Source organism: Eutrema salsugineum, unplaced genomic scaffold, assembly GCF_000478725.1.
Source record: "Eutrema salsugineum unplaced genomic scaffold, Eutsalg1_0 scaffold_9, whole genome shotgun sequence".
NCBI lineage: Eukaryota > Viridiplantae > Streptophyta > Magnoliopsida > Brassicales > Brassicaceae > Eutrema > Eutrema salsugineum.
Window position 1 is genome coordinate 11,989,621 of NW_006256342.1, and position 4,405 is coordinate 11,994,025.

Here is a 4,405-nt window from a genome sequence, read left to right on the forward strand (position 1 = left end):
CGCGGTGTACACTCTCCTTGCCGCGCCTCAGAGTCCTCCAAACGTGGTGAACCATCATTTACAGCCCTGGAGAGACTTCATTCTGCGACAAGCCCATTTTCGGTCCAATGGCCCATTTTCAAACCCAACTCATTCTCTCTTCAAAGAAAGCCCTAAAGACGACCTTAAAGACTTGGAGACCTATAAATATGTATTTAGAAGACCTAACTCGTGTGTGCTCCTTTCCCCTTGTTAGGGAGGCATCCAACTTTTGTATCTTAGGTTTTGATTAGAGAGATATAAATTATTCTCTTGAACCCTTGTTATTTCTTTTCATCTATCTATTCAGTTTATGCAATCTCTTTTACTTTACTGCTTTTCTATTTCAAAACCAATGATGATTGTTGTCAAGCTCAGCCATGTCTGAGTAGTTACCTTGTTGTGTAAGAGGGACATCAAAAGGGACCACATGACCGATGACATCTAGGTTTTTTAGGTTAAAGGATTTTGATTTTAAATGATTCTCCCATTCATCCTGTACTCAAAACGGTACGCTGGAGTAGCTAACCAGTTTCCGATCCAAGGTTAAATCCAAGCCACGAGAGTGTGGTATCTGGGTTATCTTAATTGGATCTTATGAACGTCATCGTCGTAGGAGACGGAAGCTACCTACGAAGGATACGTAAGCCAATATGGATTCCGATCTGATATGCATGATCTTAATCCGGCAGGAGAGCGATAGTTAATTGCCAAAATTAAGTGATTAGATGGTTAGGGTGACGAGAGTTGGCTAATCTTATAAGTGTCTATCCTAGTTTCAGAGTCATAGAAATCTTTACCTAGATTCCTTGTGTCATAGATCATGAACCCTAGAGAGAAACCCTAATGCCCAGCACGTTTTTCATCTTTTTTTTGATCTATTCTTATTTCTTGATTAGTTTAGAAGAAATCGTGGCACCAAAACCCCACCAAAAAACCCATTGGTCTTTGTCTTCTATTACAAATCCAGTTTGAAGTTTTTGCAGAAAAGATAAATCTCCCTATGGATCGACACCCTAAGTACTACAACGCACGGCTGTGCACTTGCAGACACTAGGGTTTACAAATTTAAAACTTCTTTTGCGTCATCAACCCTAGCTCGCTGATAGCACCTGATTTTGACCACTTTTATGGATCACTTTTAATATCTTATGCAGGTGTTTTGACTCAGTTTTAAAGGTTTTTAAGTGATTTCCATGTTTTAGAATCTCAAAAGAGTTTTCAGGATATTTTGACAAAAGGAATGCACTTAGGAGTGAAAAGCATAACTTTGGATAAATTCAGACCATCAGAAGTTTGGTAACAAACGGAGGCCTTCTTACCGTCTGATCATGCCCAAACTGTAACAAACGATAGAGGAGACAACCTGCTTTCCAATACAAGTGGAATCAAAGTAATCCAACGGTTAGATCTTCAGATATGATTGATGCACTGAAGGCAAATCGTCACAGTCAGAAGCTTACCCATGGCCAAAACATCATCCGCCGGGGGTGCGAAATTTTAGACCGTGGGGAGCTCAATTCTGAGCCTCAGAAGGCCATCTTAAAGCCCAAGTCACTCTCGTCATTATTCCTGCAAGTATTAGGCGTTCCCGATGACTCAATACACTATATAAACCTCTTTTAAGTCATTCAGAAGGGTGTGTCGCGTTTTTCACTAAGAACCCTAGAAGAGAGCCTCACCGCGAAGAGGAGCCACCGAGAGGGGCACCATCGGCCCTCCTGCTTTAATCTGTTCTTCGTTTCTAACCATTGTCTATTTCAATTCTCTGCAAATCTAAATACTTTTGTGATGTTGAACTCAGGTATGTCTGAGTAATTTCCCAGTTAGGTTTTTAAGGGATTTTGCAAAGGGAATTTCATGTCTTGATCATATGCTTTATTCGATTTAGGGTTCATAATCTTCTAGGAGTCATTCGTTCATTCTTGTTCCATATGCTGTTTCTGTTGCTAACCGCTTAGAAATTGATCTTAGTAATTGGAGCCACGTGAGTGTTGTATCGAATTACCAGACCTAGAAGTGATCGAGCGAAATCGCAATAGGAGACGAAAGCTACCTATAGAGAATCGCGAGCGTGGATAAATTCTGTTTTTAATGCATAATCATATTCACAGCATGAGAGCGAGAGTTAATTGTTGTGTTGAGTGATTAGATGATTAGGGTGACGAGAGTTGGCTAATCTTACATGTGTTAATTCGAGTTTGGGATCCTCACTAGTTGATTTTCTTTATCGATTTGTTTGTCTTTTGATCAGTTCATGAACCCCTCCGAAAACCCTTTAGACCCAGCTCTTGATCCTCATTGTTTTACAACCTTTTTTTATTTCAATTACTTTTAGATTCAGTGACATCAAAACCAAAAACCCCCCATTTTGTTTGTTCTACTAGTCTTAAGTCTTGATTGATTCGTACTGAAAGCTCAAAATCTCTGTGGTTCGACCCCTAAGTACTACAGCGTACATCTGTGCACTTGCAGATATTTAGGGTTATAAATTTAAAACGTGAAACTAGAAGTAACCCTTGATTCTATTAGCATCAAGTTTTTGGCGCTGTTGTTGAGGATTTTGATTCCTTTCGTTTCGAATCTCTGCTTAATTCTGTAGAACTTTTTCTAAATTTTATTTTTCTTTGATTTTTCAGGTACTTTTTGGATGAGGGGTGGGAAGCATATCCTTGATCCTTTCGCTGAAGAGGACCATTTTCTAGATGGTGATCCATCTGATGATGAGCTTAATGATCCAATTAATGATGGCAATGAATCCAGTGGAGAACCAGAATATGCCAGGAAGGGAGAACAGCTGATTGGAGACTGTGATGTAGCACACAAACGTTTTGCAGATAGGCGAGCAATTCAACCACCTTTGCCTAAGGATGGCGACTCTGAAGCTAAGGTACAATACATTAGCTGTCTCAAAAAGTATAACGGTTTTTCTACTGAACACCCAATAGATCATATTGAAAATTTTGAAGAGCTGTGTTCAACTATAATGAAAAATACTGATTACCATATGTGTGTCCTTTTTCCATTCTCTCTAACTGGTAGGGCTAGTAAATGGCTTAAAACTTTGCTACCTGCGTCCTTAAAGACGTGGAAATAGTGTAGAGAGGCTTTCCTAAGTCACTTTTACACCAGAGATCGTTCTAATTTCTTAAGGGGCAAGATCCAAAAATTTCAGCAGGAGGACACAGAAGACCTCTATGACGCCTGGGAAAGATTCAGAGACTACCAAAGAGATTGTCCACACCATGGTTTCTCCGAAGAGCGCCTGATGACCATCTTCTGCCATGGACTTAATGAAGAACTGAAGTTTTCTTTTGATACCTCTAGCAATGGAGACTTTTTCATTAGATCTGTAGATGAAGCTCACGCCTATATCACTAATCTAGCTGTAAGTATCAGAAATAGAAGACTTCTAACTCAATCTAGATGTTCTAAGATCAAGGAAGAAGAATCATCTGTTAATAAAGAGTGCCTAAATCAGATTAGGGAAGACATCCAGAAGATTCTTACTATGATTGGTCCGACTGATAACTCTAATGAGGGAAACAAACATAACAAGCCCTACGTCGAGAAGATGAACGAGTTCGAGGTGGATTGGAACTTCCAAACTCAGGAGATGATGCAAACCGCTGACGTCTACCAGATTGAAGAGGCTGAGCAGAATCAACTCCACCAGGGGTGGGAGCCTCTCAATCACGGAAAAACTGATACCCACCGCGGGTGGGAAGCTTTTGGCCGCGGCCAAAAAGAGTTTCACCGCGGGTCAGAGCACTTCACCCGCAGCCAGCCTAGTTTTCAACCTCCTTTCCAACCCTCTTTCGAGCAAACCCAATCAGATCAATCCAATCCCACAATTCCTCCTTATTATCCCTTTTCCAAGATTGAAGAGCTTGAGAAAGAGGTTAATAGACTCAAAAATGAGATGGAGAGTCAATCAAAAAGACATGAGGATTCTATTAACAAGCTCTTTACCCTTTTTCTTCTCCAGATTAGTGATGAATCAAAGGAGACGGATTCCTCCGTTAATGACCTCGATGAACCTTTTTCTTAAAGAATAAATGAATTGGAGACCTCTGACCACTTAAAGAAATTACCCTCAGGAGTGGTTTAGCTTACAAGGAGCCAGAGTATCCAAAAGATTTCGAAGAAGGAGAAAAAGAGAAGTTTCGGCTAACAAAGAAGGAGATGCAGCAGTCGGGAAAAAGGGAGAAAAGGAAAAGGAAGACACTCCTCAAGAAATGGCTGAAAAAGAACCTATGCCGCCTCACATTAAATGTAATCTCACATTAAAAGAGATAATCGAGCAGTTAAATGTGAGATTACATTTCATTGAAGCTTGTGCAATGATACCTGCTCTTAGAAAATACATGAAGGGCATTCTAACAAA

At 40.2% G+C, this 4,405-nt stretch overlaps 1 pseudogene; it reads right to left on the reverse strand.

The window, feature by feature from the left end:
* Nucleotides 1-3,176: 3,176 nt before the first annotated feature.
* LOC112087173 lies at nt 3,177-3,270 on the reverse strand (annotated as a pseudogene).
* Nucleotides 3,271-4,405: the final 1,135 nt, after the last annotated feature.